General features: G+C 41.7%; 1 protein-coding gene across 5 annotated transcripts in view; it reads right to left on the reverse strand.

The window, feature by feature from the left end:
• TTK (TTK protein kinase) overlaps nt 1-25179 on the reverse strand; it is an 87410-nt gene that overhangs the window by 43044 nt on the left and 19187 nt on the right. For 2 of the 5 annotated variants that reach the window (XM_067011263.1, XM_067011267.1), the window contains exons 2-3: nt 21779-21892; nt 17742-17887 (exon numbers count right to left, since the gene is read on the reverse strand). The gene's annotated coding sequence lies outside the window, so the exon portion shown is untranslated. Of the gene's footprint in view, nt 1-590; nt 679-2703; nt 2821-11830; nt 11946-17741; nt 17888-21778; nt 21893-25179 lie in introns of those variants that run through there. The other 3 variants (XM_067011266.1, XM_067011268.1, XM_067011264.1) reach the window with 3 other exon arrangements.

A 25179-nucleotide genomic window follows, 5' to 3' on the forward strand; every position in this document is an offset into this window, starting at 1 on the left:
TTGATACATGGGTTATCAGCAGCTTGTTCTTGGGCATATCTGGCAGAATCATGATGTGCTACCTTAATCATTCTAATACCAAGAATCTACTTTATTAGTACAGTACTGAGCACCTACTCATCTGCATGGTGTTGATGTTTAGTCCACAAAGTGTCCGCAGTCTTTCTTCCTGTCAGTCTCATCTTTGTGATTCTCAAACCCATCAATCCAGTAACCCAGGGTCACTGATATCAATGGCACCCCAGACCTCTACCGTAACAATGAAAAAGGGGGATAAAGCGGGCAGCTAGGAATCACCCCTTGAAGTCAGGTTCCAAAGGTTAACTGTCAGAATCGCGGCCTCCATCTCCTCTCCCTGTTCTAAAACACCAGACAAGAGAGGGAGTCTCCCCAGATGCCCTGCCAGGCCCTCTCTCCAGCCAAGTCCACACCTACCTCTCGTTTCCCGGGTTCTCAACAAAAAAAATCTCCGGCACCACCGGGAGGATTGGAGGGGCAGAGAGCTCGCCCCTCCCCCTCCAGCCCGTTGAGCCGCACCCTACGCCTTCCGTCAGGCTGTGAGCCCTCCCCGCCTCGCCCCCACCGCTCACCGGCCCACGCGGCGAGGCTAAAGAGCCCACACACCGGCCGCCGCCGTCCCTCCGTGCGCCGGCAAGGTAGAACTCTCCGCCGCAAAGCTGAGTTGAGAACAAAAGATGGAATCCCAGCCCCTCGCCGCAAACACATTTGAATTTCCCCGCCGCGGCCGCCTATTGGCCAGTACTAGCCACGTGGGTACGTCTGCCGTGATTGGTTCGTGTGCCCTGGCACCGCCCCTTCTCCTGCGGCCCACGAGCCCAGCCCCGCGGGGTCTTCCGATCTGACTCTGCCCGCTCGGCGCCGGGAGTCAAAGGGGTGCTGGCCGTCGGCGGGTGTCCCCGGGTTGCCGGTAGACTGGCTTTCCTGCACCTTCTCGTCTAACCACGCTATAGTTTTGCCCGAGAGGTAGCCACTCCCGGGCAGAGTGACCCGGTAAAAGGAAAACAGGAGTGCGGACGCTGCTCCCAGCATCAGGACCTAAAAGGGGCCGTGTCAGTCGGCCCTTCCCCGCCACCGCCCACTCACTCCTTGGTTTTTCAGGCCCCTCACTGCCCGACTGAGGGAGGATGCGGCAAGGAAGGATCGTTCACAGCGCCAACTCAAGAATCTCGGTGCTTTTTGTCCTTGACCTTCCACTAGCCTTAGTTCTGCCACTATACTTAAATGACTGTATGCCTCGTCTTCAAGCCAAGGCCCTCCCCTTTGTCAGAATTCTGCGCAGAACTCACACGCCCATCACGATTGCTATTTCTGAACTCGCCTTGTCAGCCCCCCTCCTTCCGAGCCTGTCCCACTTTAGAGCTCAAGTGCCCTCGGGGGAAGGGCACCTCCCTGGTAATCTACGCGAGGGCGAGGCTAAGTGGCTTTGTGGTCCAAGGCAATGCTTCTCTTCATCTGCGAAACGAGATGCCTGTTGTACCAGTATTATGACATATGCTCTATGGCAAGACAGGTTGGTTAGTTTTGTGTACGTGTAGGAAACTAACTGCAGCTGTCACTTGTTAACTCCAAAGCTGTCCTTAGAACCCTCGCATTCCCAGCTCTGACTAGCCACCCGGCCAGCCTGAAAGCCCTTCCTCACCGAATACATCTTTTCATACCTTCTGGCTCTGTATTTTTGCTTCAGCACAGCAAAATGATTTGCTATACCTGGTTGGCTAATCACTACCTTTGTATCGTTGAGCCTAACACTGCTTTTAATTGGAGGAATATACTATTCCACCAATCCTTGTTGATCTCTTTGGGGCCTGATCTCAAAACTTGCATTTTGAAAATAGCATTTTCCTGAAAATTCTGCTACTAACTCTTCTTTCTGTACACTCACTCCTTTGGTGAGCTCCTCCAATCTTACTTTTTCTTCTTTTTTTTTTTTTTTTGGCCCCACTCTGTGGCATGTGGAACTTTCCTCACCAGAGATCAAACCTGTGCCCCCTGCATTGGAAGCAGGGGAGTCTTAACCACTGGACCACTAGGGAAGTCCTCAAATCTTACCTTTTAAGATACCATCGTTGGGGACTTCCCTGGTGGTCCAGAGGTTAAGAATCTGCCTTCCAATGCAGGGGATGTGGGTTCGATCCCTGGCCAGGAACTAAGATCCCACAGGCTGCAGGGCAACTAAGCTTGTGTGCCACAAGCAGCCACAGCTGGAGAGCTGGGGGTCCCCAACGAAAGATCCCACATGCCGCAACCAAGACCCGATGCAGCCAAAAATAAACAAATAAATATTTTATAAAATAAAATACTATCTATGTGTTAATGATTCCCAAATGTATAACCCCAGCAGAACTCTCTCTCCTGAACCCCAGACTCAAATATCCACTTAACATGGATATTTGAGTAAGATGTCTACTTAACATCTCCACTTAAATGTCTCATAGGTATTTTAAACTCAAAATGTTCAAAACAGCCCCTGATCTCCCCACTCCCAACCTACTTCCTACAAAATCTTCTCTGTAAAAGGCATTCCTTGTGCCATTTTAAAGCCCCAAACCTTGGTGTCATTCCTGACCCCACATCTAACCTGTAAGCAGATTGTGTCCGATCTAACAAGGTAGTCCTGGAATCCTACCACCTTTCTCCACCTCCACTGCTACTGCCCTGGTGCCGGGCACTTTCCTCACTCACCTGGGCTATTGCAGTAGCCGCCTGGCTGGTCTCTTTGCTTCTGCCCTCACCTCAATTTGTTCTCCAGCACAGCAGGGTAATCTTCAATGAGATCATGTCACTCCTTTGCTCAAAACCCTGCAGAGCTCAGAATAAAAGTCAAAAGTCCTTACAGTGGTCTAGAGCTGCACTAGTTAATATGGTAGCTATTAGCTACATAGGGCAATCATGCACTTGAACTGTGGCTACTGCAACTGAAGAACTGAATTTCTTAATTAGTTAACTTAAATTTAAAAACGGATAGTGCAATTATTGGAAGAATTTTAAGTATATTGGAACAACTGGAGAATGTGAATCTACTTTTTCAACTGTAAATTTTGTGAGCTCTAAATGCAGATGAAGTACTTCCAGTAAAGGTGAGTTTAGGGTTTCCCTGGTGGCACAGTGGTTGAGAATCCGCCTGCCGATGCAGGAGACGCGGGTTCGTGCCCCGGTCCGGGAGGATCCCACATGCCGCGGAGCGGCTGGGCCCGTGAGCCATGGCCTCTGAGCCTGCGCGTCCGGAGCCTGTGCTCCGCAATGGGAGAGGCCACAGCAGTGAGAGGCCCGCGTACCGAGAAAAAGAAAAAAAAAAAAAAAAAGTGAGCTTAATTTGTGTTGTAAGTATACACACTAGATTTTGAAGATTTAGTATGAAAAAATAATGTAAAATATATTATTGATAATTTTTAAAATATTGATCAGTTTTAAATGATATTTTGATATATTGTGTTATAATATATTATTAAAATTAATATCCCCAGTCACAGACCAGAGGGGACTAAGACTTGACAAATTAAAGCAAGGTAGTATCATGGATTGGATCCTGGAACAAAAAGTGGACATTAATGGAAAAACTGATGAAATCCAAGTAATAAGTAATTGAGGTTTAGTTAATAGTGATGTACCAGCATTAGTTTCTTAAGTTTGACAAAGGTACCACAGTACATATGATCTTAATAATAGGGAAGTTGAGAGAAGAATGCACATCAACTCCCTGCACTTCTGCAGCACTTGTGTAATCAAAAATTACTCCAAAATAAAAACTTCCTTAAAATTTGGAATTTTCAAAGGAAACGTAGGAGAACTAAAGAATGTATTTGAAGGAAGTATGACCAAAAATTGTCCAAATATGGTAAATGCTATAAACCAACAGATTTTTTTTTTTTTTTTTTTTTGTGGTACGCGGGCCTCTCACTGCTGTGGCCTCTCCCGTTGCGGAGCACAGGCTCCGGACGCGCAGGCTCAGCGGCCATGGCTCACGGGCCCAGCCGCTCTGTGGCATGTGGGATCTTCCCGGACCGGGGCACGAACCCGTGTCCCTTGCATCGGCAGGCGGATTCTCAACCACTGCGCCACCAGGGAAGCCCTAAACCAACAGCTTGAAGAAGCTCAACGAACCCCAAGCACAAGAAACTTTAAAAAAATTACATGTAGGCACATAATTAAGTTGCTCAAAACTGGTGATACATATATACAATGGAATATTGCTCAGCCATAAAAAGAAACGAAATTGAGTTATTTGTAGTGAGATGGATGGACCTAGAGTCTGTCATACAGAGTGAAGTAAGTCAGAAAGAGAAAAACAAATACCGTATGCTAACACATATAGATGGAATCTGAAAAAAAAAAAAAAAAGGTTCTAATGAACCTAGCGGTAAGATGGGAATAAAGACACAGACGTAGAGAATGGACTTGAGGACATGGGGAGGGGGAAGGGTAAGCTGGGACGAAGTGAGAGAGTGGCATGGACATATATACACTACCAAACATAAAATAGATAGCTAGTGGGAAGCAGCCACATAGCACAGGGAGATCAGCTCGGTGCTTTGTGACCAGCTAGAGGGGTGGGATTGGGAGGGTGGGAGGGAGAGAGACGCAAGAGGGAAGAGATATGGGGATATATGTATATGTATAACTGATTCACTTTGTTATAAAGCAGAAACTAACACACCATTGTAAAGCAATTATACTCCAATAAAGATGTTAAAAAAAAAAAACTAGTGATAAAGTCTTAGAAAGCAACCAGATTAAAAAGACAAATTACATAAAGAGGAAGCATCATAAGGCTAACAGAGGACTTCTTATCAGAAATAACATAAGCCCAGAGACAGTGGGGCAATATCTTTAAGATCAGGCATACCTGAGAGATATTGCCGATTTGGTTCCACACCACGGCAATAAAGCAAATATTGCGATAAAGCAAGTCACATAATTTTTTTCGTTCCCAGTGCATATAAAACACATATATGTTTACACTATATTATAATCTATTCAATGTGGAATAGCATTAGGTCTAAACAATGTACATCCCTTAATTAAAAATACTTTATTGGTAAAAAATGCTAACAATCATCTGATACTTCAGCAAATTGTAATCTTTTTGCTGGTGGAGGGTCTTGCTTCTTTGTTGCTGACTGCTGACTGAGCAGGTGCTTCAGCTTGCTGAAGACTGGTATGGCTATGGAAATTTCTTAAAATAAGGCAAGCAAGTTTGCTACATCAATTGACTCTTCCTTTCCTGAATGTTTCTCTGTTCTCTGCATTCTCTGCATGCATTGCTGTTTGACAGTATTTTGCCCACAGTAGAACTTCTTTCAAAATTGAAGTATCTTCTCAAGCCCTGCAGCTGCTGTTTCAAATAAGCGTATGTAATATACTAAATACTCTGTTGTCATGTCCACAGTCTTCACAGCATCTTCACCAGAAGTAGATTCCATCTCAAGAAACCACTTTCTTTGCTCACCCATAAGAAGCAAGTCCTCATCCATTCAAGTTTTGTCAGGAAGTTGCAGTAATTCTGCCACATCTTCAGGCTCCACTTCTAATTCTAGTTCTCTTACTGTTTCTACCACATCTGCAGTGACTTCTTCCACTGAAGTCTTGAATCTCTCAAAGTCATCCGTGAGGGTTGGAATCAACTTCCAAATTCCTGTTACTGTTGATATTTTGACCTCTTCCCCAGAATCATGAATGTTCTTTATGAAATCTAGAATCATGAATCCTTTCCAAAAAGTTTTCAATTTACTTTTCCCAGATCCATCAGAGGAATCACTGTCTATGGCAGCTATAACCTTATGAAATGTATTTCTTAAATAATAAGACTTGAACATCGAAATGACTCCTTGATTCATGGGCTGCAGAATGGATGTTGTGTTAGCAGGCATGAAAACAACATTGATCTCATTGAACATCTCCATCAGAGCTCTCGGGTGACCAGGTATTTTGAAGGGAAACTTTTTTTCTGAGCAGTAGATCTCAACAGTGGCTTTAAGATATTCAGTAAATCATGTTGTAAACAGATGTACTGTCATCCAGACTTTGCTGGTCAATATATAGAGGAGGGGTAGCATAGGTTTAGCATGATTCTTTTTTTTTTTTCTTTTTTTTTTTTTCTTTTTCCTTGTGGCACGCGGGCCTCTCACTGCTGCGGCCTCTCCCATTGCGGAGGACAGGCTCCAGACGCGCAGGCCCAGCGGCCATGGCTCACGGGCCCAGCCACTCCGCGGCACGTGGGATCCTCCCGGACCCGGGCACGAACCCGTGTCCCCTGCATCGGCAGGCGGACTCTCAACCACTGCGCCACCAGGGAAGCCCTAGCATGATTCTTAAGGGCCCTAGGATTTTCAGAATGGTAAGTGAGCACTGGCTTCAACTTAAAGTCACAAAAGCTTCATCAGCCCCTAACAAGAGAGTCAGCCTGTGGTCTGAAGCTTTGAAGCCAGACATTGACTTTTCCTCTCTAGCTATAAAAGTCCTAAACAGCATCTCCTTCCAGTAGAACACTTTCATTTACATTGAATATCTGTCGTCTAATGTAGCACCTCTATTCATTATCTTAGCTAGATCTTCTGGATAACTTGCTGCTTCTCTTTGATATTATGGAGACAGCTTCTTTTCCTAAATCTTATGAACCAAACCTCTGCTAGCTTCAAATTTTTGTTCTGCAGCTTCCTCACTTCTCTCAGCCTTCACAGAATTGAAATGATTAGGGCCTTGCTCTGGACTAGGCTTTGGCTTAAGGGTATGTTGTGGCTGGTTTGATCTTCTTTCCAGACCACTAAAACTTTCTCTGTATTGGCAGTAAGACAGTTTTGCTTTCTTTCATTCATGTGTTCACTAGGGCAGCCCATTTAGTTTCCTTCAAGAACTTTCCCTGGACTTCCCTGGTGGCGCGGTGGTTAAGAATCTGCCTGCCAATGTAGGGGACACAGGTTCAAGCCCTGGTCCGGGAAGATCCCACAGGCTGCAGAGCATCTAAGCCCATGAGCCACAACTGCTGAGCCCATGTGCCACAACTACTGAAGCCCACGTGCCTACAGCCTGTGCTCCACGAGAGAAGCCACCGCAACGAGTAGCCCCCTCTCGCCACAACTAGCGAAAGCCCGCACACAGCAACAAAGACCAAACACAGCCAGAGATAAATAAATTAAATAAATAATTTTTTTTTTTTTTTTAAAAAGAACTTTTCCTTTGCATTCACAACTTGGCTAACTCTTTGGTGCCAGAGGCCTAGCTTTTGGCCTGTCTCTGCTTTTGACATGCCCTCCTCACTAAGTTTAACCATTTCTCACTTCTGATTTAAAGTGAGAGACAACCAATTTTTCCTTTCACTTGAACACTCAGAGGCCATTGTAGAATTACTAATTGCCCTGATATCAATATTGTTGTGCCTCAGGGAATAGGGAGGTCCGAGGAGGAGCGGGAGAGAGATGGGGGAATTGCTGGTGGGGGGAGCACGCAGAACACACACATTTATCAATTAAGTTTTCTATCTTGTGTGGGTGTGGTTGGTGGCAGCCCCCCAAACTAGTACAATAGTAACATCAAAGATCACTGATCACAGATCACCATAACAAATAATAATGAGGAATTTTTAAAATATTGAGAGAACTACCAAAATGTGACACAGAGAGGTGAAGCCAGCGAATTCTGTTGGAGTAATAGTGTCAATAGACTTTCTCGAAGCAGGGCTGCCACATACCTTTAATTTGTAAAAAAAAACACAAAACAAAAAAAATGCAATATCTGCAAAGCACAAGAAAATGAGGTGTGCCTGTACCAAAGAGGGAAAAGATGATCAACTCACAGTTATATATGCTCGGAATATATTTTTCACTATGAAGGAAAAATAAAGATGTTTTCAGACAGCCAAAAGTTGAAAGAATTAATCACAAGTAAAATTGTAATACTATAAGAAATATTAAAAGAAGTCCTTCAGGCTGAAAAAACTCTGAATCTACACGAAAGAACAAAAACCACTGAAGATGGTAAATATAAGTACATATAAAAGACATTTTTCTTATTTTAAAAATCTTTTAAAAATATAATGAAGCAAAAAATAAGCACAATCTGTTGTTAGGTGTATACAAAAGTAAAACATTGCTAAAATGTACAAATTGCTACATGTGAATTAAAACAAAGTTTTCAGGAAAAAAAAAAAAAAGTAAAACATATGACACTAGCAGGACTAAGGCAAGGAGGAGGGAAGGTTTTTTGTTTAAGGTTTTTCTACTTTATGTCAAGTGGTATAATAACACTTGTGATAAGTTAAAGATGCATTCTGTAAACCTCCACTGTCTGCTACTGTAGCTGTTAGCCACAAGAAGCTCTTGAGCCCTTGCAAAGTGACTAATCTGAAAGGAAATATCCTACAAGTGTAAAATGCACATCAGATTTCAGACATAGTGGGAAAAATAATATAAAATGTAGCATTAATATTTTAATACTGTTATAGGTTGAAATGATAATTTGAGTATATTGTATTAAATTTTAAAAGTATTGACGTTAATTTCATCTGTTCCTTTTAACTTTGTTTAATATGGCTATTAGAAAACTTTTAAATTATTTACGTGGCTCACATTTTATATCTATCAGATAGTGTTGCTAGAAACTCTAAAGCAGTAAAAAAAAAAAAAAAAAGAAGAAAAAAAACTCCTCTAAAATCAGTAAAAAGCTGAAAACCAAGCAAAACTAACAACCAAGCAAATAAAAACAAAAAGTTATGGCTAATCAGTGAACAAAAGAGGGAAAATGAAAATATTCAATTAATCAAACATGAAGCAGAAAATCATGAAAGAAAAAAATACATCAAAAAAAGAGAAAACAGGGCTTCCTGGTGGTGCAGTGGTTAGGAATCCCCGAGCCAATGTGGGGGGCATGGGTTGGAGCCTTGGTCTGGGAAGATCCCACATGCAGCAGAGCAACTGGGCCCGTGAGCCACAGCTACTGAGCCTGCTCTCTAGAGCCCACAAGCCACAACTACTAAAGCCCGTGTGCCTGGAGCCCATGCTCCGCAACAAGAGAAGCCGCTGCAACTAGAGAAAGCCGGCACACCACAGTGAGGAGTAGCCCCTGCTCACCGCAACTGGAGAGGACCAGCGCGCAGCAACGAAGATCCAATGCAGCCAAAAATAAATAAGTAAAACAAATAAATTTATATTTTTAAAAAAGAAAATAGTAGAATTAAATCCACTATATCAATAATCACATTAAGTGTACATGATCAAAACACCCACTGAAAAGGGTAGAGATTTTCATATTGAATAAAGAAGCAAATCCCAACCATCTGCTGCCTATAATAAACCCACTTTAAATAGGAAGACACAAGTAGGATAAAAGTTAAAAATGGGGCTTCCCTGGTGGCGCAGTGGTTGCGAGTATGCCTGCCGATGCAGGGGACACGGGTTCGTGCCCCGGTCCGGGAAGATCCCACGTGCCGCGGAGCGGCTGGGCCCGTGAGCCATGGCCGCCGAGCCTGTGCGTCCGGAGCCTGTGCTCCGCAACGGGAGAGGCCGCAACAGTGAGAGGCCCGCGTACCACAAAAATAAAAGTTAAAAATGTAAAATGATATAACATGGCAACACTGCTAAATACAGAACCAGAAAGGCCTAACTTGGTAGAGACCTATAAAAACAGACTTAAGCGTTTTTGATCATGGAGATCTCTGATCATCTGGGTCTTTGATCTCTGGTCTAAGATATGTTTTGAAAGTGTCCTCAGACATGGATCCACAGTAGAAACTTATTAAAAGTGAGTATATCTGCTGGAAGCCTAGATCAAATATTTTCAAGGCCAGCCCCAGATTCTACATCCCAAGTAAATATTTGGACAGCTGTGAAAATAGGGACTGTTTCTCTCTGATGGTCAAGGGTCGTTTTGGACACATATCATAGCAATGGATTGAATAGAATACCTATGAAAACAGGCTTAGATAGTTCAGAGTCACTAGCAACTAAAATGTGTCTGCTAAAACTTCAGAATGGAGAAATGGAATTTAATTGGAATAACTTGCCTCCCCATTGGAATAAGTAATCTAACTACCTAGCACCACCATCATTCACTGTGACCTCAGGTCACTAACCTGGAAAGGAGAAGAGAAAGTAAATCAAGAAAAGAGAAAGGAAAATAAAGGGGAAAGATGCTCTCCTGTGATTTACTCTGTTAAGAGCTAAGATGATATCCCTTCTTGGTGTACCTAAAGTGATCAAAATTTCAGATGAACCAAATAAACATACGAAAAGAAGAGGGTAGAGATGTGTATTAGTCAGCTTGGGCTGCTGTAACAAAATACTGGGTAGTTTAAACAAGAGAAACTTATTTTTCCCATGCTTCTGGAGGCTGGAAATTCAAGATCAAGATGCCAGCATTTGATATGATGATTTGGCGTTTGATGGAGGGGATACAGCTTTGCCTACTAGGCTTGTGGTGGGAGGGGTACAGTGCTGACCTCTGAATGGATCGTTTCTCTCTGTTCTTGAAGGATAACACATGTTCATAACTGAAAAGCTCTATTTCTTGTCCTGTGGAATCCTGGAAGCCTGACAGTCTTCCTTCATTCTATCCCGTTTTCTCTGTCTCCGCCTCAGCTGGCAGCGTTTCTGCAGGTATAAGCTCGTCCTTATTCCTAGCTTCAACTGCGACGGCTGATTAAATCTGTGCGTGATCTTTATTTGAAATGATTGTCCAGCTATAAGCATGGTGTTCTCTCAGGATATACTTTCTCATGTTTTGCAGTATGGAGAGGCTGAGAATTTCCCAAATCTTCAAGTTCTGATTACTTTTTTGCTAACACTTCCCTCAATTTATCTCTCTCCTCTTGCATTTTACTATAAGCGACAAGGAGAAAGCAGGCTGCACCTTTACCTGCAAAACTTGCTTAGAAATCTCCTCTGCTAGGTATCCAAGGTCGTCCCTTGCAAGTCCTGCCTTTCACAAGACACTAGAACACAGTTTGGCCAAGTTCCTTCTCATTTTATAACAAGGATCATCTTTCCTCCAGTCTCCAATAACATGTTCCTCATTTCTAAGATCTCACCAGAAATACCTGTAATGTCCTCTTTTCTACCAACATTCTGTTCCTTGTGATGTATGTCTTCTCAAAGATAATAAAAGCTTCCTCTGGGGCTTCCCTGGTGGCACAGTGGTTGAGAGTCCGCCTGCCAATGCAGCGGACGCGGGTTCGTGCCCCGGTCCGGGAGGATCCCACGTGCCGCGGAGCGGCTGCACCCGTGAGCCGTGGCCGCTGAGCCTGCGCGTCCGGAGCCTGCGCTCCGCAACGGGAGAGGCCACAGCGGTGAGAGGCCCGCGTACCACAATAAAAAAAAAAAAAAAAAAAAAAAAAAAAAAAAGAATTGGACCAAAATATGTCTTGCTCACTATTATATTTTCACATGCCGAAGATGTAATAAAGAATATGTGCTGAATCAAAACGAAAGCAAAATAACAAGTCCAGGGGCACCATGAAAATCCAAAGAGGTGGGGCTTCCCAGGTGGCACAGTGATTGAGAATCCGCCTGCCAATGCAGGGGACACGGGTTCGAGGCCTGGTCAGGGAAGATCCCACATGTTGCAGAGCAACTAAGCCCATGAGCCACAACTACTGAGCCTGTGCACTTCAACTACTGAAGCCCACGCGACTAGAGCCCATGCTCCGCAACGAGAAGTCACCACAATGAGAAGCTCGCACGCCGCAATGAAGAGTAGCCCCCACTCGCCACAACTAGAGGAAGCCTGCGTGCAGCAACGAAGACCCAATGCAGCCAAAAATAAATAAATAAATAGATTTATTTTAAACAAAAACAAACCACAGAGGCTAAACCATTCTGACCAGATAGTAGTTTTCTATAGCAACATCTTCCAGCAGCATCTTCCATCCGTGGGTACGTGAGCCTGCGTCTAGCTCTGAAGGGAACTCTTCAGCGAGTAGGTGCGTTCAGGGTCACCTGAAAATGATTCAGATTTCAGGTCTTATCACCCTTAGCTGCGTAATGCTGGTTCTCAGGTCCTGAGCTATTCCCTTTGGCATTATCTTTTTTGCACAGGCTCCGGACGCGCGGGCTCAGTGGCCGTGGCTCACGGGCCCAGCCGCTCCGCGGCACGTGGGATCCTCCCGGACCGGGACACGAACCCGTGTCCCCTGCATCGGCAGGCGGACTCTCAACCGCTGCGCCACCAGGGAAGCCCGTGAATGTGTATGTTAAAAGCCATAACAAAGGACTAGCAGAAGCCCAGGTCGCGAACTCAAAAGTTGAGAATTATCATATTTGTTTATAATCTCTAAATCACTTGAAATCCAGCTCCGTGCCCCTCTCTCACAGGCTGGGAAGAGATTTAGTAATAGCTGGGGCTCCACCCGCACAAGGCTCTCTCTACACCTTGTGCCTTGAGCATCACTAACTCTCTGGAGGGCACTGCTCATCACTCAATTACCCACAGTGGTCACCGTTGAAGTGCCAGGACATTTCCAGAGGACCCGCTGCTTTGGTCCATGGTAAGGGCCCTGGAATCGTCAGCAGGGGTGATCGTATCTATGCGGAAGGTACAGTCTTCTAAGTGCCCTCAGAAAGAAGCCACCTCCTCTCCGGGTCGTGCCACCTCTTGCTTCTGAAGCAAGGAAATGCTAAGGGACTGGTCACCTATTTGGAATGAATAATTCCAAAAAAGTCAACAACATGAATTCCTAGAGAACATTTATAACCACTGAAACACACACAATTAAGTTTGCAACACAGTGCCGTGATAAGCAACATAATAGGCACTATTCTGTATCGCTTTGCGGGACACCTGAAACTAACACAACGTTGTAAGTCAACTATACTCTAATATAAAATAAAAGCTGTTTAAAAATTAAAAAGATTATCAAAAATCAAAACAAAAGAGCAGGGCTTCCCTGGTGGCGCAGTGGTTGAGAGTCGCCTGCCGATGCAGGGGACGCAGGTTCGTGCCCCGGTCCGGGAAGATCCCACGTGCCGCGGAGCGGCTGGGCCCGTGAGCCGTGGCCGCTGAGCCTGCGCGTCCGGAGCCTGTGCTCCGCAATGGGAGAGGCCACAACAGTGAGAGGCCCGCGTACCACAAAAAAAAAAAAAAAAGAAAAAAAGAGCACTAAACATAAATACTTTCCTTTCTCCCATATAAGTATGCAAAATATATACCCTAAACAAAAATAAGAATAAACACAAAATTCAACACAAAAAAATAAGCAGTATTCTGAAATCCTAAAATAATTTCTGCAGATTAATTATAAGGCATGAAATGGTTAAAGTGTTTTATTTTATTTTTTGGCTGCATTGGGTCTTCATTGCTGTGCGCGGGCTTTTCTCTAGTTGCGGCGAGCGGTGGCTACTCTTTGTTGTGGTGCGTGGGCTTCTCATTGGGGTGGCTTCTCTTGTTGGGGAGCACGGGCTCTAGGCGTGCGGGCTTCAGAAGTTGCAGCAAACGGGCCCAGTAGCTGTGGTTCTCAGGCTCTAGAGCGCAGGCTCAGTAGTTGTGGCGCATGGACTTAGTTGCTCCGTGGCATGCGGGATCTTCCCGGACCAGGGCTCGAACCCGGGTCCCCTGCGTTGGCAGGTGGATTCTTCACCACCGCGCCACCAGGGAAGTCCTGAAATGGTTAAAGTCTTTTCCAATTTATTTGTTTATTCTATTTAAATTTATCTTCTAATCGTATCCCCTGTGAAAGGCCTGAATTAACTTATCATCTGAATACATAAAGTTGCTCAAGACCTTTCGTCAGTTAGTAAAGAAAAAAATTTAATACTTTATTTTATTCTAATAAAACATATTATTCTAATATTTTAGAATATTCAAATACTTATTCTAATATGATTTTTTTCTAATATATATTTCTAATATAGTTCTTACACATTGAAATGCGTATCTCTTAGTTAGTAGCAACGTCCTAACGTTTCCATATTGTTGTTTCTTCTTTCAAAGCTTCTTAAGGATTGGACTCACTCTGAACACCCAGGGGTGGCAAGGTGTTTATCTGGGCGAGGACAAAGGCACCCGCCCACAGCCTCTTACACAACCACGTGTGCACACTGGTCTGATTAAAGTGCCACTTGTGCCACGGTCATCCGGGATGGTGACAGCAGCACCTGTCAGAGGCTCACTCCCTGCTCTACCTGATGGGACAAGGTTGCACAAGGGAGTGTCCAGCGGCCCGGCTAGTTCTGCCACAGATGCCTCAGGGCCGAAGAAGGGAGCAACAAGGGTCCCTGCCTTGAAAAAGAGTCAGGATGAGAATACTAAGAGGCTCCTTCCCCATTAACTCTGTAGCTGAGTGCAGGAAAGGGAGACGAGACGAAGCAAAGCAGGCGTTGGTAAAATGGTCATGTTAGGGCTTCCCTGGTGGCGCAGTGGTTGAGAGTCTGCCCGCCGATGCAGGGGACGCGGGTTCGCGCCCCGGTCCGGGAGGATCCCACGTGCCGCGGAGCGGGTGGGCCCGTGAGCCATGGCCGCTGCGCCTGCGCGTCCGGAGCCTGTGCTCCGCAGCGGGAGAGGCCGCAACTGGTAATGTTAATTTTGACAACATAAATATCTTACAGGAAATACATCATCCGATTTTAAAAAGTGGAAAGAGAGGGAAAGAGAAATGGGAATTCAAGGGAAAAATATAACATAATACTCTTATATTAGCGAGTGACATTGATGAAAGTAAATTTCTCTGGAATAGTACTTTAATGAAGTTTGGATATTTAATAGATGGTAATTTAGAATTCTGAAACAGAGTCATTTGGGAAAGAAGCATATCTTACTATATAATCACATCAAATCAACCTATACCAATATGTAATACTAGTAATAATAGCAATCAGGCCTAACTTCCTGAAGGAAATAGCGAGTGAAACAAAAAATGATCATATTTTATATTTGTAAATGATGTTACAAGTTTCCAAGTGCTTTCACTTAAATGGTCTCATCTAATCCTCATGTCAGCTTAAGAAACAGGCAGCACAATTTTTTTTTTTTCTTCTTCATTTTGCAGGCAGGGGATTGAAGCCTAGACCAAGTTTAGTGACTTGTCCTGGGTTATAATCTGGGAAATAACAAAATGAGGACTAGAAGTCCAGGTTTTTGCTTCCCAGTCTATTTTTTTTTTTTTTGCCTCTCCCGTTGCGGAGCACAGGCTCCGGACGCGCAGGCTCAGCGGCCATGGCTCACGGGCCCAGCCGCTCCGCGGCACGTGGGATCTTCCCGGACCGGGGCACGAACCCGTGTCCTCTGCATCGGCAGGCGGACTCTCAACCACTGCGCCACCAGGGAAGCCCCCCAGTCTATTTTTTATTTCTGATGGAATGATCATCCAGACTTCTACAGTTTCTGTCACTGAAAACAGCCATGCATTTCCAGAGTAAAGCTTGTCCCTGCATAGGTAAATCACTTATCCCTAGTGGACCGATGCAGTCTGTGGTTGTCCCTTTGTGTGTACTGTTAACATAACGCGGGACTCAGCCTAAACAATGCAGCCCACAGCTTTCCTTTGGGTTCACCAAGAGCCTCACTCCTCAGTCACAGTTCAGCTGGCACATGGCTAAACCCTCTGTACCATCACTTCCACCTACTCCACCCTTTGACCCATTTTCTACCAACCGGTGGACTCACAGCTGTTTGATTGCATCTACTGCAGAAGCTTTGAGTTTGCTTTCAACCTGACTCTGCCAATTTCAAACAGGCTGTTTCAGTTTCTCTTGAAAGGGCAGAAGTGGAAAGACACCTGTGCAAGGGCATTGTCAGGTTCATTCTCGTCCCTGCCTGTTTCCTAGATCCATTCCTTTCCATCCAGGCCCAGGAGTAAACGTGCAGATAGTTAGACGACAGACTTTATTTGGGTCACACAGACCTGAGAGGGCCATCGAAATATTGTCAGTTCTGAAGGATCCTAAGAAACCATGGAACCTCCACACGTGATGCAGTTCCAAGGGGAACACCTGGATTCATCGAGAACTTTCTGGTTACCCTGGGTCCCCTTTGTGATCAGAAAAGGTCTGGAGCAAGAGTACAAACAGAGGCCCCCATATCATACATCTAAACATCTAAATGTTACAGGTCAGCCTAACAGGCTGTAAAGGAAATGTATTCTCTCCTCTTACTGCAACAGCAAAGAGCAATGCATCCGTAATAACAAAAGTAAAATACATGTTTAAAGCTGCGGTGTTTGTTACTTAGAGCTGGCAAAATATTAGACATTTGAATTTAATTATTACTCTACGTTTTAGGGATTTTTGTTAATGGGCCAGAGATGTTTAGATGAATAATAAGATAAAGGTATATAATTTATAAATTACTTATAAGCTGATCCATTCCATGAATTTTTCTTATTTTCATTAGAAAAAGATCACACATTATAATGCTCTAATTAAGATTTTTACATAATTTGTGCTCTGTTGACTGTAAAGAGCTAAAGGATTAAAAATTAATTGTAATCATGTTCAAGGAGTACAAAATTTGAATATACTTTTAGCAAAAATTAAAATAAATATAAAATTAAATTATTTTACATGTATTTCTCCAAGTTATTTTGTTCTAAAATATTCAAATGATATATTAAAATTAAAAGTCAAAATATAAATTCTAATTAATGCATATGAAAGTTTTTAATCAAAATTATTTAAATAAAGTTGAATTTTTAAATTCATCTTTTGAAAATTTAATTAAATCTTATTAGACATTTTCATAAAAATAAAACTATCCATCCATGGATCTTGAGGGCATTATGCTAAGTGAAATAAGTCAGAAGGAGAAAGACAAATACCTAAGATCTCACTTGTACGTGAAATCTAAAAAAAGAAACAACAAAAAAGCCAAAACACGGAACTCATAGATACAGAGAACAGATTTGTAGTTGCCAGGGCAGGGGTTTGGGGGGTGGACAAAATGGGTGAAGGTGGTCAAAAGGTATAAACTTCTACTTATAAAATAAATAAGTCCTGGGGATGTAAATCACATCATGTTGACTGTAGTTAATAATACTCTATTGTATATTTGAAAATTGCTAAGAGTAGATCTCAAAAGTTCTCATTGCAAGAAAAAAATTTTGTACCTACGTGTGGTGATATGTGTTAACTACTCACTGGTAATGACCATTCGCAGTATATACAAATATCAAGCCATTACATTGTACACCTGAAACTAATATAATGTTATGTCATTTATGTCTCAACGAAAAAACAATTATTCATGATTCTAGCATTGAATGTCCATTTAACTGTTAATGCAAAGAATCAGTATCACACTTTATAATGTCTAGATCACACTGTCCAATAGAAATACAGTACAAGCCACATGCATAACTTATAATTTTTTACATTAAAAGTTTTTCTACATTAGAAAAATTAAAAAGCAAACATTTAAAATCATTAACATTAATGTTAATAATATATTTTATTTGACCCAACATATTAAAATACTATTCCAACATATTATCAATATAACAATAATTAATGAAGTCTTTTACATTCTTTTTTTCATACTGAGTGTTCAAAGTTTGGTGTGTATGTTACACTTATAGCACTTCTCAGTTGGGGTAGCTACATTTTAGGTGTCTCAAAAGCCACAGGGAGCTAAGGCTACCATATTGGAGAGCCATGCGAATTCTTACCAGTACTATATTGATTGCTGAGGGCCTTCAACCCCACAAATTGAAACAGAAAGAAAAGCAAGCAAATGGATGCTCCATACCACTGGGAAGGATGTTAAGAAGAAGCCTTGACGTGTTAGCTAATTTGTCTTTATCTTACCTGAGCACTGCACCACTCTGATCCTCTGAGGCAGTGTCCATCTCCACGGGTGACAGTCCCACAACCCCACACACCTTCATGGCTGCAGGTGCCTTTTGTTTCAAAGGTCATAGAATAAGAGGTTTGGGAAAGCATTTCCCTGGGTCCTGAATGGGGTTAGAACAAGCGTGGATATTTAGAGTTACAGATCTTGCATTAGTTACCACTGGAACAGAAACACATGATTCTAGGTTGAGGAGAAAATGGAGCTAATCAAGGCCTTTGTACTTATGACTCTCTCATTTCCTTCAGGTCTTTCTTCAAATGTCACTTTCTTGGTAATGCCTTTTCTGAGCATAATATTTTAAATGGAATCGTCAAATACTCGACACTCGCCCCAACTCCTGCACTGCTTATTTGCCTGCACTGCTTCATTTTTCTCCACAGCACTTATCATCACCTGAAATACTATAGATTTTACTTTAGTTTTTCATTTTCTCGACTAAAATTCTCCACAACAATGAGAATAACTGCCCAATTTGCTCATTGCTGTATCCCTAGAACCTAAAACAGGGCCTAATATAACAGAAGCTATTGAATATTTATTGAACAATGAATGAATGAATGAATGAATCAGTGGGGGTTATCATTTTGACACTAGATAGCAATCATCCTTCACTTTTTCCATCCAAAACTGAAACCACAAACCCCTGTGAAAATAGCATAAAGCTCTAAAATATTCAAGAACATGATAAAAGAAGGTAGTGGACTGGTAAAATAGGAAGACTATATTAAACCAGTGGTTAGAAATCTTTATTTTCATCTTATCTAAGCCACTACCCAACTGTGATTTGGGGCAAGTCAATGTACTTCTCTAACATTTAACCTCAGCCTATTCTCTAAGAGAATGTCTTTTAAGAAAACTGAAAACCAAGTATATAACATTTTCGGAAGTTGATATGTTCCAAATGGGCACAACGATGTTATCTGTAGTTAAAATGATGGAATCTCTTGCATGCAAAATTTATATGTTTTATCTAACCAAAATATTGTTTGTAAATCCTTTTAGTTTACCTTTTGTAAAATTGATCAAAACTTTAAACCTAGCAAAACTTGAAAAAAATTATTTTTAAGTTAAAAAAGAAAAACATGTATAACTATCTTCATATATCTCTTTTTAGGTTCCAGCTCTGAGTTTTAAAAATATTAAAATACCCTGCAATTTAAAAATTGTTTTTCAATCCTGAGAAAGAAAAATGGAGCTGGAGGAATCAGGCTCCCAGACTTCAGACTATACTACAAAGCTACAGTAATCAAGACAGTATGGTACTGGCACAAAAACAGAAATATAGATAAATGGAACAGAATAGAAAGCCCAGAGATAAACCCATGCACATACGGTCACCTTATCTTTGACAAAGGAGGCAAGAATATACAATGGACAAAAGACAGCCTCTTCAAAAAGTGGAGCTGGGAAAACTGGACAGCTACATGTAAAAGAAAGAAAACACTTCCTAACACCATACACAAAAATAAACTCAAAATGGATTAAAACCTAAATGTAAGGCCAGAGACTAATCAAACTCTTAGAGGAAAACATAGGCAGAACACTCTATGACATAAATCACAGCAATATCTTTTTTGACCCACTTCCTAGAGTAATGGAAATAAAAACAAAAATAAACAAATGGGACCTAATGAAACTTCAAAGCTTTTGCACAGCAAAGGAAACGATATACAAGATGAAAAGACAACACTCAGAATGGGAGAAAATATTTGTAAGCGAATCAACTGACAAAGGATTAATCTCTAAATATACAAGCAGCTCAATACCAAAAACACAAACAACCCAATCCAAAAATGGACAGAAGACCTAAATAGACATTTCTCCAAAGAAGACATACAGATTGCAAACAAACACGTGAAAAGACGCTCAACGTCACTGATCACTAGAGAAATGCATATCAAAACCACAATGAGGGGCTTCCCTGGTGGCGCAGTGGTTGCAAATCCGCCTGCCGATGCGGGAGACACGGGTTCGTGCCCTGGTCTGGGGGGATCCCACGTGCCGCGGAGCGGCTGAGCCCGTGAGCCATGGCAGCTGAGCCTGTGCGTCCGGAGCCTGTGCTCCGCAGCGGGAGAGGCCACAGCAGTGAGGGGCCCGCATACCGCAAAAAAAAAAAAAAAAAAAAAAAAAAAAAAAACCACAATGAGGTATCACCTCACACCCGTCAGAATGGCCATCATCAAAAAACCTACAAACAGTAAATGCTGGAGAGGGTGTGGAGAAAAGGGAACCCTCTTGCACTGTTGGTGGGGATGTAAATTGATACAGCCACTATGGAGAACAGTATGGAGGTTCCTTAAAAAACTAAAAATAGAATTACCATATGACCCAGCAATCCCACTACTGGGCATATACCTTGAGAAAACCATAATTCAAAAAGATAAATGTAGTTTTTTAAGGAACCTCCATACTGTTCTCCATGGTGGCTGTATCAATTTACATCCCCACCAACAGTGCAAGAGGTTCCCTTTTCTCCACACCCTCTCCAGCATTTACTGTTTGTAGGTTTTTTGATGATGGCCATTCTGACGGGTGTGAGGTGATACCTCATTGTGGTTTTGATATGCATTTCTCTAGTGATTAAAACAATAATTCAAAAAGAGTCATGTACCAAAATGTTCATTGCAGCTCTATTTACAATAGCCAGGACATGGAAGCAACCTAAGTGTCCATCAACAGATGAATGGATAAAGAAGATGTGGCACATATATACAATGGAATATTACTCAGCCATAAAAAGAAATGAAATTGAGTTATTTGTAGTGAGGTGGATGGACCTAGAGTCTGTCATACAGAGTGAAGTAAGTCAGAAAGAGAAAAACAAATACCGTATGCTAACACATATATATGGAATCTAAGGGAAAAAAAGGTCATGAAGAACCTAGGGGTAAGATGGGAATAAAGACACAGATCTACTAGAGAATGGACTTGAGGATATGGGGAGGGGGAAGGGTAAGCTGGGACAAAGTGAGAGAGTGGCATGGACATATATACACTACCAAACGTAAAATAGATAGCTAGTGGGAAGCAGCCGCATAGCACAGGGAGATCAGCTCGGTGCTCTGTGACCACCTAGAGGGGTGGGATAGGGAGGGCGGGAAGCAGATGCAAGGGGGTGGATATGGGGATGTATGTATACTTATAGCTGATTCACTTTGTTGTGCAACAGAAACTAACACAACATTGTAAAGCAATTATACTCTAATAAAGATATAATACATAAATAAATAACACTCAAAAAATAACAAAAACTAAAAATTGCTTTTATCATGAATCATCATTTTTTAGCTCCTTTTAAAAAAAATCTTGGATGTGAGAGACTACACTTTGGCTTTAACTTTACTCATTTATTTATCCTCACTCTCCACACTCCCTGGGCATTCAAACAATTTTAATACATATAATTATGTTCATATTTTAGAATATGGAATACAGCAATGTTTTGTTTATTACAAATATTTTAATATACAGGTTTGTATAAGTTTATTAAGAATATTTTAATTTACAGGTTTATTCCACATAAGTAACTTAACCTACAAATGAGAGAGAAGAAGGAGGTAGAAGAAATCTTTTGGTCTCTGCATTTACACATGCCGCTAGAGTCTACAAGTCCACAGGCTTGTGGCCGGGCTCACTTGGAGGCCGAGATGACTAGCTTCTCTTTACATGTGGTCTTTCATCTTAAAAGAAGCTAAATGGGCCCCTTCATGGGACCATAGCATCATTCTAAGAATGCTGAGTGGCAAGACCAGGTCTAAGAGCATGAATGCCTGGGTGTGGTTGGTCTACCACGGTGACTAGGAATGCACATACTCCACTAGGTTTTGCTAATATTCTAATTGTCCTTAAGTAGCCAAATGTCTAGATACAAAGATGCAGAGTCTCTTAGTGATTGTTATTATGATTCTGACTCGGTAGTTAGAGATATTTGTGACATTTCAAGTCAATTGTACGATTTGGTGATCTAAAGCCTCAACATACAAACACTCACCAAGCATCTGTTTGTATCATGTCTGCTGATGTCCCCATGGGCCAATGCTGACACGTGGCCAAATCCAGAGTCGATGATTCATGGGGCATTAATGTGGCAATCATCACGAGATCACTGAAAATTGTAATGTATAATTTTCTTAATTATTAAAGTGGGAGCATATTTTGTCAATTAAAGATATCAACCTCAACGCATGGATTTCATTTTCCATATTTAGTATTTGAATTTAATTATTTCCTTTAACTATTTCATTTTATTATCAATATCATTTTGTGTTTCATTGAATTCATAGATTTTTTTTTTTAAAACAGCATTGCTATTTCTTTTCTCACATTATTCTGCTCTGGATTTCATTGAATGTAAACAATTAACAATATAGTCATAACAATTATATGAAGAGTCCAATGTTTTAGTGTTTTTAAATTTTTCTTTAGTAAAGAAAGTTAAGCATGTCAACAGATCAAAAGAAGGTTAATATTTCTAAAGTATTTTTACGGATGAGGTTCTAACTGTAAAATACTCTGTCAAACAAATAAACAAACAACAACAAACAAGAACTACATATGCCACCCAAAACACATCTATAGATCGAATTGGGCCCAAGAGCTATCAGTTTGCAAACTCTGCTCAAACTAAAAGTAAATGATAAAATTAATATTTTAGCATAACAAGCCCAATTTTTGCTCCATGCTGTGTGGTCCAGATAGGTCTTAAGAGAATTTAGAATGTTAATGTTTTCCATCATCTGCCATTTTCAGAATGAAATCCTCTATCTAATTTGGAGAAAAGATGTGCCATACAGCAGACTGTTAACAGAGTTTTATATATATTCATTAGTGATAAGCATAAAATCAGTTTAATTTATAGTTAAAATGCTATTCAAGAAAACTTGAATGCAAGTCTTTCAGCCAGAACAATTTTAATTTCATGCCAATTGATAACAGTTGGCTAAATTAGACCTGTTTTACCAGCAGTCACCGGTCATCACTTTGTTTGTGGGGACAGAAATGGGATGTGTAGGACCCTCAAAAGTGTGGTCTGCAGACCAACATCAGCATTGCCTAGGAACTCCTTAGAAATGCAGAATCTTGGGTGCCACGCCAGACATACTGAATTGGAATCTGCAATTTAACAAGGTCCCCAGGGGCCTGTGTACAACAGTGTTAAAGTTTGAGAGGCACTGGCCTGGGATACATTTCTTGATTAAGTGGTGTCTTGTTCAGAACCACCAGGACGGACCTCATCAGGGAGCTTCTGCTGGGCGATGAGAAGCATGAGAGCTTGGGGCAGGGCCCTGGCTCCGGCCACCCTGAGACAGAAACGTCTGAATTGGCTCCAGACCCCCATGGACATTTTGCTTTGGGCCCCGTGCAAACATGTAGGGGTAGCATACTACCGCTTCTCCAGCGGCTGAGAACTGTTTCTGTGTGAACGCTGGTTTTCTGAGGGGACACACAGTCTCCCAGAAACACTTGCTGTCAGTACATTTTGCTCATACCCACTCCTAAAACTTTCACCCACACTCCATTTTATGACTCCACCTAATATTTCCTCTGAGAGCCTAGTGAAAAGGAGCCATGGAGCCACTTGACCTTCTAGAGACACAGTGCCACGTAGTATTACATATGCAGTGGCCTTTTCAGTGCCTCACTTCAGAAGGCTTATGGCATCAGTCTGTCCCATTACTGGTCATATTGACATGATCATTTTGTTAAGGTGCTATCTGCCAGTTTTCCACTGTAAAACTTCCTTTTCTCATAGAGGTTCAGGAGAAAAAGTATTTGTTGTCAGGGGACAGATAAAAATTCTAAAGAAAACTTATATTGTCTTTTCCCAGTATATCCCTCTGTGAGAGAGAAAATGTTAACACATATCTAATCAAAGATTAGAGAATATAGGTCATGTTATTCTTTTTAAGAACAATAAAAACAATTAACAATGCTAAGGTATCTCAATTACACTTGTGGTGGCCAAATCTTATAATCCTTTTAAATTACTTTGGTGTTGGGGGTGTTTTTTTCAACATGAGAATACACTATAGAATATTCAGAGGGCTATAATTTTTCCCCATGGGAAGAAATAGCGATGGTTATTTCCTTTTTGTACTTACAAAGTAAAATTCAGAACATTATATATGGTTACTTAATTCAATTATTAATGAAGATATATCACAATAGCTTTTTTAAAAAATAAATTTTATGTATTTATTTATTTTTGGCAGCATTGGGTCTTCGTTGCTGCAGGTGGGCTTTCTCTAGTTGTGGCGAGCAGGGGCTACTCTTCATTGTGGTGCGCGGACTTATTGTGGTGGCTTCTCTTGTTGCAGAGTGTGGGCTCTAGGTGTGCGGGCTTCAGTAGTTGTGGCACGTGGGCTCAGCAGTTGCGGCTCGTGGGCTCTAGAGCGCAGGCTCAGTAGTTGTGGCACACGGGCTTAGTTGTTCTGCGGCATGTGGGATCTTCCTGGACCAGGGATCGAACCCATGTCCCCTGCATTGGAAGGCGGATTCTTAACCACTGCGTCACCAGGGAAGCCCCACAAAGCTTTTTAAAAATCTTTTCAATATTCACTAAAGAACTTACTCTCTTTAAAGTAAATTTATGGGTAACAATTTCAGTGGTTAAAATGCCATGCTTTTTTTGTGTGTGTGTGCCAAGACAAGACACTCAGTTTTACTCTTCTTTCACTGGCAAAAACATATAATCAACATGAATTATTACATAACATTTGGGCATGTAAAAATATTTTTCTAAATAAAGTTAAATCTAATACTGACTCCATCCTCCTGGACTTTGGAATTAAGTACAAATTTTCCTCCCTCCCTCTCTTCCTTCCTTCCTTCCTTCCTTCCTTCCCTCCCTCCCTCCTTTTTGTTTTTCCTTTTTTAAGACTTCATTTTTTTTTAGAGCAGTTTTGGGTTAAAGAGATTTCCCATATACCCCCTGGGCCCACATATGTATAGATTTCTCTATTATCAACTTCTCCCACTAGAGTGGTATGCTTGTTACAACTGATGAACACATGTTAACACATCATAATCACCCAAAGTCCACAGACACCTTAGGGTTCATTCTGGGTATTATACATTCTATGGGTTTAGACAAGCATAATGGCATATATCCATCATTATGGTACTGTACTATTTTCACTGGCCAAAAAATAAAAATGCCATGCTTTAACTGTACTTTAATAATCATTATCTCATTTGACCCACACAACAATTATATGAAGAAGATAGGGAATGTACTATCTTCATTTATCAGATAAGGAGAACCTCAAAGAGACCAGTGATTTGCCCATGGCCACACATGTTAGGGCCAGAAATAAAAATAGAACTGAGGTCTCCTGATTCCTGGACCAGGATGTTTTCCATTATAACATAGTATTTAGGTCCCTCGTTGCT

The sequence above is a fragment of the Kogia breviceps genome, chromosome 13 (assembly GCF_026419965.1).
Source record: "Kogia breviceps isolate mKogBre1 chromosome 13, mKogBre1 haplotype 1, whole genome shotgun sequence".
Classification (NCBI taxonomy): Eukaryota; Metazoa; Chordata; class Mammalia; order Artiodactyla; family Physeteridae; genus Kogia; species Kogia breviceps.